General features: G+C 37.0%; 1 pseudogene across 1 annotated transcript; it reads left to right on the forward strand.

The window, feature by feature from the left end:
- The first annotated feature begins 2,269 nt into the window (after positions 1–2,269).
- LOC129045627 (large ribosomal subunit protein uL1m-like) lies at positions 2,270–6,809 on the forward strand (annotated as a pseudogene). Its single transcript, XR_008505615.2, has one exon. The product of XR_008505615.2 is annotated as a large ribosomal subunit protein uL1m-like (transcript).
- The last annotated feature ends 5,869 nt before the right edge of the window (positions 6,810–12,678 follow it).

The following is a 12,678-nucleotide window of genomic DNA, read 5'->3' on the forward strand; positions in this document are numbered from 1 at the left end:
GGAAAATGTCTATTTAGTTCCTATGCCCATTTTTAATTGGATTTTTTTTTTGTTTTGTTATTGTATGAGTTCTTTATGTATTTTGAATATTAACCTCTTACTGGGTAGATGATTTGCAAATGTCTCCCATTCCATAGGTTGCCTTTTTTTTTTTTTTTATTATTTGTTTGCTGTGCAGAAGCTTTTCAGTTTGATGTAGTCCTACTTGTTGGTTTTTGCCTCTGTTGCCTGTCCTTTTGGGGTCATATCCAAAATATCATTGCACAATTGAAGGAGCTTTTTCCCTATGTTTTCTTCTATGAATTTTACAGTATCAGATCTTCTAACACTTCAATCCATTTTGAGTAATTTTTGTGAGTGGTGTAAGATAACGGGTCCAGTTTCATTTTTCTGCTTCTGGTTATCCAGTTTTCCCAACACTATTTGTTGAACTTCTTTTCCCACTGAATATTCTTGGCTCCCTTGTCAAATAGTAGTTGACTGTGTATGCAAGGGTTTATGTCTGAGCTCTCTATTCTGTTCCACTGGTCTCTGTGTCTGTTCTTATGTCAGTACCATACTATTTTAACTATAGCTTTGTAGTATAGTTTGAAATCAAGAAGTGAGATGCCTCTGGTTTATTTCTTTTTTTTGGATTGCTTTGGCTAGTTGTGGTCTCAAATTTTAGGATTATTCTATTTCTTGAAAAATGCCATTGGAATTTTGATAGGGTTTTTGTCCAATCTGTAGATGGCTTTGGGTAGTATAGAATTTTAACAATTTTAATTCTTCTGATCCACGAGCATGGGATATCTCTCCATTTGTTTGCGACTTCAGTGTCTTTAATCAAAGTCTTGTAGTTTTCATTGTACAAATCTTTCACATCCTTGGTTAGATTTATTCCTAAGTATTTTATTGTAAATGGGATAGCTTTGTTTTTTGAGATGTTTCAGTATTAGTGTATAGACATGCAAACTGATTCTATATGCTAATATTTATCCTGTAACTTTGAGGTTTTTTGTCCTTCAAGCTGAAGTGAGTCTCTAGTAGGCAGCATATAGTTGGGGTTTTTTTTAATCCTTCCAGCTACTCTGCCTTTTTAGGGAATTCAACCCATTTATATTTAGAATTATTGATAGGTAAGGACTTACTAATGCCATCTTATTAATTGGTTTCCAGTTGTTTCATATTTCCATTTTCTCTTTTTCCCTCTGTTTCTGCGTACCTTTGTAAATTGGTGACCTTTCATGGTCGTATGTTCTCTTTCCCCCTTTCTGTCTCTTTTGTGAATCTATTCTAGGTTTTTGCTTTGTGGTTACCATGAGGCTTACATTAAATATCTCATAGGATTTTAAGCTGATAGCAACTGAACTTCAATTGCCTAAAAAGCTTCATCCTTTTGCTTTTCCTTTCTATATTTTGAAGTCATTATTTACTCTATAATGTTTATTAACAAATTATAGTAGCTATCATTTTTAATATTCTTCCCCTTTAAGCTTTATACTATAGTTAAGTGGTTAACAAACACCCTATTACAGAATTAAGAGTTTTCTGACTGTATGTACATATACTGCATATACAACATCTTCACCAGTATGTTTTCCTGTGTCTTCATGTTGCTGATTAGTGTCTTTTCAGCTTGAAGAACTCCGTTCAGCATTTACTGCAAGGCTAGACTAGTGGTGACGAACTCCCTCTGTTTTTGTGTGTGAAAATACTTCTCCTTCATACCTGAGGTATAACTTTGCCAGATAGATTATTCTTGGCTGGTAATTTTTTTCTTTCAACACTTTGATTCCACTCTTTCCTGACCTATAGTTCTGCTGAGAAATCTGCTCATAGCCTAACAGGAGTTTCTCTGTAGGTTACAGGCTTTTTCCCCTGGCTGCTTTTAGGATTCTCTCTTTATCTTTGATTTTTAACAGTTTTATTATAATGTGTCTTAGAGAAGGTCTTTTTGCTTTAAGATCCTAGGGTGACCTGTTAGCTTCATGAACTTGGATGTCCAAATCTCTCCCCATCTTTGGGAAGTTCTTGACCATTATTTCTTTAATTTTCTGCCCACCTTCTACATCTCTTCTCCTTCTGGAACCCCAGTTATTCTAATATTTGTTCTTTTGATGGAATCCTATTAATCACACAGGCTTTCTTCATTCTTTTTTATTCATTTTTTTTCTACACGGTGTTATTTCAGAATTCCTGTCCTCTAAATCACTTATTTTATCTTCCATTTGCTTTTATTCTGCTGCAGATGCTCTCTGTTGCTTTTTTTTTTTTTTTTTTTTTTTCATTTTATTCATGGAATTTTTCACCTTCAGAATTTCTTTTTGGTTCCTTATGATTTTTATCCCTTGGGTAAATAACTCATTTTGCTCATGTATTTTTTTCCCCCTGATTACATTGAATTGTCTGAGTTTTCTTGTAGTTCGTTGCTTCTTCAGAACAGCTATTTTGAATTATCAGGAGATCGCAAAATTCCATACTTTTGAGAGCATGGTTGTTGGAAAATTATTTTGGTGATGATGTGTTCCCTTGATTTTTCCTGTTCCTGTTTTTTGGCTTGCTCCTTTCACATTTGAAGTAGCTGACATCTCCTTAAATCTTTATCAGTTGCCTTCAGATGGGGTATACTATTCATTGGTGCTGTTATATTTGGGGTTTTCTCTGCTTTTGTATAGATATACCTGGATACATACACTCTTCTTGTCCCTCTTATGGAAGAATTCTTAAGCTTTTGTGGCTTCCCTGGTTCTTACCACTCACCAGTGCCCACTGGAATCCTCTCATTTTCCAGAAGGTGGTGCTATAGCTCAAGTTTGTGGTTTCTCTCTAGCCCACCTAACCTGGTCTTTCTGATGGTGTTTACTCAACTTACCGTTGCATTTGCACTCCAGCATGTACAAGGAGCTGACTGCAGGGTCGGTGGAGATGTTGGTTTAGCCCTTGGGGTATTGGAGGTGCCCGTGGACCTGACCCAGTGGGGTGAAACTTGGGTGAATCATGCCCAGAGGCTTGTGGGCAGACTTCCTGAGCACTGTCAGCAGGAACTACATTCCTTTAATGCCCTTCGATATTATTTCACTCTTTCCCAGACCACCCTAGCCCCAGTTATAAAGGTCCCTCACCACTGGGGTAGCCAGGCACTCACTGCTTTCCTTTCCCCCATGAGAGGAGTTACCACTGCTGGATAGTTCAGCCCTGTGTAGTGTTGCTTTGTGAAAGTTCCTCTTATAGTCCTAACTGAACCAAACTTCTGTTTTTTGCTCCCATGGTGTGCTGGAATCTCCTCTTGTGAAGTCTGGATTTTTGTGGATTGTCATCCATGCATATCCACCTAGGACAGCACTCTCCAGGTTTGTCCCTTATTGCAGCAAGAAGGTTTGAGGCAGTTTTGCTGGTTCTGCAGCCTGTAACAAGGTCTGTATGCCTCTTACTGGATGTGCAGGTGGGCAAGACTCCTCCCAGGTCCCTTGGCAGATGGTGCTCATTCCCACAACTCCCAAAACAGTGCTTTTGTTCACGGATGCATGTCTAATTCATTGTTAAAAAAGGAGGACAAAAAACATTTTACACCACTATGATCCTGATCAACTGAGTAGTTTTTAAGATAGTTCTATTATCCCTAATCTTTCAATGCAAATAAAATCAATTATCACTAAAACTATTTCATGATCCCTAAGAGTATTCTAGGAACTGCTTTTTAGTATCAATAGGTGCATCACAAAGTTGTGCATGTTAGAGAGCAAAGAGGTGATATTTCAATAGTTCCTTGTAAATAATACTTTATGTGAATGATAATAGTACAATGTATTTTATAACTAGAGGACCATCCCAGGAGCCACTGTAACACTAGTTCTTTTCAAGGAAATTAACTGGAATAAAAGAAAGGCTACAAAAGAGTTTTTGTCCTGTTTTCTTAAAGTGGTAGTAAGACTGGATCAAGATGGCAGACAGGACAGAACGACCTACTATCCCTCTTAATGCTAAATCCTATATAAAGTGCTAAAGCAGAAGAAAAATAAATCTGCTACAGTACTGAAAAATAGGAGCTAGCAAAAGTAGACATTTTGAAAAATGCCAGAAACATCAAAAGCAAATGGAATCGGGAATGGTCAACATGGTGACCGCCATAAGGTGCCTCAGGAGAGTTTTGATACATCATCAAAAGTATAGTCTTTCCAAGATGGCTTATCAGACACATCCTTGTTCTACATGTTCAGGTGCCCAGCAGACATTTTGCTGCTGCTACAAAGCCTGCAAAGAAAACAAAAAAAGGTGTGAAAGACAAAGCATCAGATGAGAAAAAAGATGAAATAGGAAAAATAAAGTCCTACTGCTTTATGGAAGGTGAACCTGAGGATGATGTCTACTTAAAGCATTTATATCCAAGGCAGATATAGGAGGTGGAGAAAGCTATTCAGTTACTTAAGAAATTTTAAACTCTAGAGTTTACTAATCTAAAGTAAGGTGTTTATCTTGATTTGACACTGGATATGGCACTGGGGAAGAAGAAAAAAGTGGAGCCATTTGCCAGTGTTCTTTGTTTTCCATACCCATTCGTTTCAGAAATCAATAAAGTTGCTGTATTTACAGGGAATGCAGCAGAGATTAAAATAGCAGAAGAAAATGGAGCTGTATTTGCAGGGGGAATTAATCTAATTCAGAAGATTTTGGATGATGAAATTCAATCAGACTTTTATGTAGCTGTTCCAGAAATAATGCCCGAGCTTAAACCATTAAAGAAAAAGCTGAAAAAAAGATTTCCAAAACTAACTAGAAATTCCATTGGCCGTGACATCCCCCAAATGCTTGAATTATTTAAAATTGGACATGAAATTAAAGTAGATGAAGAAAGGGAGAACTTTCTCGAGACCAAAACAGAAACACTGCATACGCTAAGTGACCAGATAGCTGCAAATCTGCCAGCAGTTATCAGTGAAATTTATAAGCACAGACCACTCAGTTTGGGACCTTCGTGGTATGAGCTTTCCTTCATACTTCAACAAGTGAAGGTTTGTTACTAAAGATCAAGCCATTGTTGTCTAAAGAAGTAGAAACCGCAGAAAGTAACAAAGAAGATGCCTAAAAATATTATATTATGAAATTACTTTCAGTGGATTAAGAAGCAACAAAGAAAATTATAAAACTGTGTAATTTCTTTAAAAAAAAAGGGCAGATAGAATCAAAGCTATAGGCAAATAAAATGAGGAAACTACAACACAAAACCAGTAAAGACTACTACAAACAGAGGAATGGGTTAGAACCTAGAATCAACAGATGCAGAGAGTAGGAGGGTACTGATGGGTACTGGGCAGGGTGATTCATTAGGGAGTTGATGCAGAATAGCTAAATAAGTCCCATTCCCCAACCATGGGCCAAGTGGTAGGTAGAAGGGATGTCTATACCCAACCTATTCCACAACAGTAAGTGAAGCTATTGCAACTGGAGAAGCAGGGCAGTGCCCCCCAGGTACTTGCCTACCCTCAAGAGAAGAGCACCCTATACTCAGAATCAAAATACTGGCATATATTCACCGGGCAGCACAGCTTACTGCTCCCATCCACCGATAGGTGGCTCAGTCGATTAAGCATCCCACTCAGTTTTGGCTCAGGTCATGATTTCAGGGTCCTGATAGGAAGCCCTGCATCAGGCTCCATGCTCAGCGTGGAGTCTGCTTGTCTCTCTCCCTCTGCTCCTCGCTCCCCCCCCCACCTGTGTACTTTCTCTCTCTCAAATAAATAAAATCTTAAAAAATCCACAAAAAGAAACTGCAACACAAAAGTGAGCAACTAAATAAACTGCAACCATGAATCACTGAAATATTTCAAGAAAGCCAATAATATGAAAGGCCCAAACAACAAAAAATTTTTTAAAAGTCCACAGAATAAAGAACTCTATTAAATATCCCAGAGGCATAGAAGAGGATATCAGAGCCATTAAATTAAAAAAAAAAAAAAAATCAGGCCAAATAGTCAAGGGATACAGCTGAAGAGCAAAGCTGTCAGCAGGATGGTCACAAGGTGTCTCCCATTACTCACCCTAGAAGTACAGATGGAGAAAGTATGAAGCTAAAAGGTACTGAGACAGGTCCAAAAATTACAACATCTACCTAACAGAGAGGAGATAAATGAGAAAATGTAGAGAGACAAATCGAGTGGAAGAGATTCCTTTGGTCTGGAGTCTTGGGTTCTAAAGGGTTCATCCCCAGTCAGTATAGAACCAGATGATGTTTTAAAAGGAAAATTTCAAAGTACCAACACTACAGAACAAATCCTAAAAACTGCCAGAGGCTAAGGAAAACAGATTATATACAAGTTAACACTACTGGCATCAGGCCTCTCTTTGACAAGAATATATGAAGACAAAAAAAAATTACTTTGAACTAAGAATTCTAGACTTCCAGTTTCCAGTCCTGCATGTAAGAAGTTTAGAAGTTGCTACTCTGTCCTAATAGCAAGAAAAAGCTGAACAAACAGCTCTTCCTAGATCCATAAGGGAAGTGAGGTCAAAGTGCAAGCCACTGTCCCCCAAATGGGAGAGACAGGCAAAGCTAGAAAACTACAACCTACTGGAGCAGTTACCTCCAAGGGAATCAGTGCCAGGGCAGGAAAACCTGAACAGCAACTGACAAATTGCTACCTACCTTATAGGTGAAAAGTAATTTAAGAATAACATCCAACTTTGCAGAAACCATGGAAGGAAGGAGGGAGGAGTAAATATTTAAGTGTTGAGAGGGGGGAAAACCACCAACCTAGAATTCTGTAGCATAGCTCAAAGTAAGCAGGAACGGTATGATTTCTATTCTGTAAAAATTTTCAGTGTGTTTTAGGACCCAGAATGTGGTCTTCAAAAGTGAAGACAAAGATTTTCTCAAAACAAAAATTGAAGGAATTTTTGGCAGGAGAGCTGTCTTGCAAAAAATATTAGAAGTTCTTTAGAGAGTAAAAATGATATAGGTTTGAAACACTCTGATCCAGAGGAAAGGAAGAGCATCAGAGAGGGAATAGTGAAGGTAAAATTAAAACCTTCATTTTTCTTATTTTTAACTGATCTAATAGATAACTTTGTTCAAAATAATAGAAACACTATATTCAACTCTGTGTACTTTGTGTGTGTGTGCTTATGTACAAATGAAATGAATGATAACAATGAAGGGACAAAAGGGAGGAATTAGGATTATTTTGTTATTATAAAGTATTCTCACTACCCATAAAGTGGCATAATATTACTTGAAAGCGAACCTGGATTAGTTTTAAGTTTATATTGAAAACTTTATGGGAACCACTAAAAAAGGTAAAAAAAAAAAAAAAGTATGATATAAAAAGGAGAAAATGTAATCATATAAAATGCCCAATTAAAGCCAAAAAAAGAAAAATAAGAAAAAGGGCAAAGAATTGAAAATAGTAACAAATACGGTAGATATAAATATATCAATAATCACTTTGAGCATCAGTGGTCCAAATGCACCAATTAAAAGACAGATTTTGGGGTGCCTGGGTGGTTCAGTTGTTTGAGCATCTGACTCTTGGTTTTGGTTCAGGTCATGACCATGGGTCATGGGATCGAGCCCCACAGTGGGCTCTGCATTCAGTGGGGACTCTGGTTGAGATCCCCCCACTCACACTATCTCTCTCAAAATTTTTTTTAAATAAAAAGGATTGTCAGATCTGATCAAAAAAGAAGACCCAAATATGTGTTGTCTATAGTAAACACACTTTAAATATAAAGACACATAAATTAAAAGTAAATGGATAGAGAAAAATATACCATGCCAACACTAATCAAAAGAAAGCAGGAGTAGCTATATTAATTTCAGACAGAGCAGACTTCAAAGCAAGACAAGTTATTGAGGATTAAAAAGGGTTTATATAATGATAAAAGGGTCAATTTTAAAAAAGAAATAATAATCCTTGATGTGTATGCACCTAACAGAGCATCAAACTACTGGAGGTAAAGACTTTAATAAACCTGCAAAGAGAAATACATAAAACCACTATCATAGTTGGAGACTTCAACATCCCTCTCTCAGAAAGGGACAGATACAGCAGGGAGAAAAATCAGTAAAGATGTTGTTGAATTCAAAGCACCATCAATCAACTGAATATAATCAATAATCTGTAGACTACTTTATCCAGAAACAACAGAATACACATTCTTCTCAATCTCACATGGAACATTCACCAAGACAGACCACATTCTGGTCCTAAAACACTGAAAAAAAATTTTTTTAATTAACATATAATGTATTATTTGTTTCAGGGGTACAGGTCTGTGATTCATCAGTCTTACACAATTCACAGCGCTCACCATAGTAATACCCTTCCCAATGTCCATCACCCAGCCACCCCATCCTTCCCACTCTCCTTTCACTCCAGGAACCCTCAGTTTGTTTCCTGAGATTTAGAGTCTCTTATGGTTTGTCTCCCTCTCTGCTTTTGTCTAAACACTGAAAATTTTTAAAGAATAGAAATCATACAATATCTACCCTCAGACCACAATGTAATTAAATTAGAAATCAGTAAGATAAAGACAACTGGAAATCCCCAAATATGTGGAGATTAAACAACATACTTCAAATAATATGTGGGTCAAAAAAGAAATCTCAAAAGAAATTTTAAATGCAAACAATGAATCATGGAACACTACATCAAAAACTAATGATGTATGGTGATTAACATAATAATAAAATATTTTGAATTAAATGATAACACCAGAATTCATGGGATGCAATAAAAGCAGTGCTTGGAAGGAAATTTAGCATTGAATACATATATTAGAAAGGAAGAAAGATCTAAAATTTATCATCTAAGTTTCCACCTTAGGAAACTAGAAAATGAGCAAATTAAATCCAAAGCAAGCATTAGAAAAGAAAAATTAGAGCAGAAATCAATGAATTGAAAACAGGTAATCAATAGAGAAAAATCAATGCAACCAAAAAGCTGGTTCTTTAAAAAGATCAATAATATTGATAAACCTCTAGCCAGGCTAAAAAAGGAAAGGAATTATTACTAATAACAGAAATGTAAATGGGAACATCACTTTAGATCCCAAGGACATTAAAAGGATAATAAAGGAATACCATGAACAACTTTATGCCCACATATTTGATAACCTAGATGAAATGGAAATAATGCCTTGAAAGACACAACTGCTAAAACTCACAAAAGAAATAATCTGAATAGGTTCGTATCAAAGAAATTGAATCAATAATTAAAAACTCTCTGAAACAGAAGAACCAGACCCAGAATAGTTCACTGGTGAATCCTACCAAACATATTAGGAAGAAATTCTACTAGTTCTCTACAATCTCAGAAGACAGAAGAGGGAGTATTTCATCATATGAGGCCAGCATTACCCTAATACCAAAGCCAAAGACATTACAAGAAAACAAAGTATAGACTACTATCTCTCATAAATATAGATGCAAAATCCTCAATAAAATATTAGGAAATTGAATCCAACAATGTTTAAAAAGAATTACATACCACAACCAATTGGGATTTTTTCCCCAGGCATGCAAGACTGGTCAACATTTGAAAATCATTGTAATCCATCACAACAGGCTAAAGGAAAAATCACATGAACATATCAACAGAGGCAGAAAAAGCATTTAAAATCCTGAACACTCGGGGTGCCTGGGTGGCTCAGATGGTTAAGCGTCTGCCTTCGGCTTAGGTCATGATCTCAGGGTCCTGGGATCGAGTCCCGCATCGGGCTCCCTGATCCTTGGGAGCCTGCTTCTCACTCTGCCTCTCTCTCTCATGAATAAATAAATAAAACCTTTAAAAAAAAATAAAATAAATAAAATAAAATCCTGAACACTCATTCTTAACCAACTGAGCCACTCAGGCGCCCCCTGAACACTCATTCTTGATTTAAAAAAAAAAAATTGTAAACTGGGAAGAGAAAAGAACTTCCTCAACCTGATTTAAAAAAAAAAAAAAAAGATCTACAAAAAACCTATACCTAACATTATACCTAATGGTGAGAAACATGAAGCTTTCCCACTAAGATGGAAGAGGGAAAGCTTTCCCATTAAGAGAAAGATGGCAAGGATGCTCCCTCTCACTACTCCTTTTCAACACTGCACTGGAAGTACCAGCTAATGCGCTATAGACAAAGAAAGGAAATAAAAGATATACAAATTGGGAAGGAAGGAATAAAACTGTTGGTTTGGGTGCCTGGGTGGCTCAGTTGGTTACGCGACTGCCTTCGGCTCAGGTCATGATCCTGGAGTCCCGGGATCGAGTCCCGCATCGGGCTCCCTGCTCAGTGGGGAGTCTGCTTCTCCCTCTGACCCTCCCCCTTCTCATGCTCTCTCTCTCTCTCATTCTCTCTCTCAAATAAATAAATAAAATCTTAAGAAAAAAAAAACTGTTGGTTTGAAAATGAGCATAATTGCTTATGTAGAAAATCTGAAGGAAGTGACAAAAAAACCCCTCCTGGACCTAATAAGTGATCATAGCAAAGTTAAAGGATATGGGGCTAATGTACAAAAGTCAATTCCTTTACCATATTCCACAATGAACAAGTAGAATTTGAAGTTAAAAACACAATACCATTATCATTAGCACCCCTAAAATGAAATGTTTATATATAACAAAATATGTACAAAGATTTACTTGAAGAAAACTATAAAACTGATGAACAAAGTGAAAGAATGAAATAAATAGATATTCCATGTTCATGGATGGGAAGACTCAGCATTATCAAAATGTCGGTTTTTCCCACATTGACCAATTGATTTCAATGAAATCCCAATTGAAATCCCCGTAAGTTATTTTGTAGATAACATCAAACAGATCTAAAGTTTATATGGAGAGGCAAAAGACAGCCAACACAATATTAAAGAACAAAAAAGGGGTGCTTGGGTGGCTCAGTCAGTTAAGGGGCTGCCTTCAGCTCAGATCATGATCCCAGGGTCCTGGGATCGAGCCCCTCATCAGGCTCCCTACTCAGCCGGGAGCCTGCTTCTTCCTCTCCCACTCCCCCCTCTCTGTCAAATACATAAATAAATAAATCTTAAAAAAAAAAAAAAAGAACAAAGAAGACTGACACCACCCCTCCTCAAGACTTAGTATATAGCCACAGTAGTCAAGACAGTGGTATTGTTAAAAAACAAACAAACAAACAAGCAAACAAACGGAACAGAATAGAGAAGCCAGAATGGTATAAATACAGTCAACCAATCTTTGATAAAGGCGGAAAGAATGGAGCAAAGATGGTCTTTTCAACAAATGGTGCTGAAACAACTGAACAGTCACATACAAAAAAAAAAAAAAAATCTAGACACAGACCTTCCACCCTTCACAAAAATTAACTCAAAATAGATCCAGAGAGCTAAATGTAAAACATGCAACTATAAAACTCCTAGAAGGTAACACAGGAGAAAACTTAGGTGACCTTGGACATGGTGGTAACTTTTTAGATACAACACCAAAGGCACGATCCATGAAAGAAATAATTGATAAGCTGGAGTTCATTAAAATTAAATACTTATGCTCTGTGAAAGACAATGTCAAGAGAAAAAAGACTGGAAAAAAATATTTGCAAAAGCCACATCTGACAAAGGGCTGTTATCCAAAATATACAAAGAACTCTTAAAAATAGGTAAACAATCCAATTAAAAAGTAAGCCCAGGGGCGCCTGGGTGGCTCAGTCAGTTGAGCGTCTGCCTTCGGCTCAGGTCATGATCCCAGGGTCCTGGGATCGAGCCCCGCATCGGGCTCCCTGCTCCGCGGGAAGCCTGCTTCTCCCTCTCCCACTCCCCCTGCTTGTGTTCCCTCTCTCGCTGTGTCTCTCTCTGTCAAATGAAAAAATAAAAAATCTAAAAAAAAATAATAAAAAAAATAATAAAAAGTAAGCCCAAGACCTTAACACCTCACCAAAGAAAATATACAGATGGCAAATAAACATATGAAAAGATGTTCCACAACATATATCATCAGGAAAATGCAAATTAAAACAAAAGTGAGAACCACTACTATTAAAATGACCAAAATCTGGAACACTAACATCAGATGAGGTGTTGATGAGGATGTGGGGCAACAAGAACTCTCATTCAATTGCTGGTGGGAATGCAAAATGGTACAGTCACTTGGGAAGATAGTTTGGTGGTTTCCTACACTACTAAACATACTCTTACCATATGATCCAGCAAGCATGTTCCCTGGTATTTACTCAAAGGAGCTGAAAACATGTCCTGCACCTGGATGTTTATAGCAGCAGCTCTATTATAATTGCCAAGACTGGAAGCAACCAAGATATGCTTCAGTAGGTGAATGGATAAATATGTGGTATATCCAGACAATGAAATATTTAGGACTAAAAAGAAATGAGTACTCAAGACATGAAAAGACATGGAGGAATCTTAATTACATATTACTAAGCCAATCTGAAAAAGGCTACATACTATCCGATTCTAAATATATGACATTCGGGAAAAGGCAAAAGTATGGAAATTAAAACATTAGTGATTACCAGGTGTTAAGGGGCTGAGGGGAGGCAATGGAGGAATAAGTGGAACCCAGAGGATCTTTAAGGCAGTGAAAATACTCTGTACAATACTATAATGATGGATAAATGTTATTATATCTTTGTTCAAACTCATAGAATGTACACCACCAAGAGTGAACCCTAATGTAAACTATGTACTTTGCGTGATTTTAATGTATCAGTGTAGGTTCACTGAGTGTAACA

This window comes from Mirounga angustirostris, unplaced genomic scaffold (assembly GCF_029215605.1).
Source record: "Mirounga angustirostris isolate CCGP_5_RB_7025 unplaced genomic scaffold, mMirAng1.0.hap1 SCAF_3, whole genome shotgun sequence".
NCBI classification, from domain to species: Eukaryota; Metazoa; Chordata; class Mammalia; order Carnivora; family Phocidae; genus Mirounga; species Mirounga angustirostris.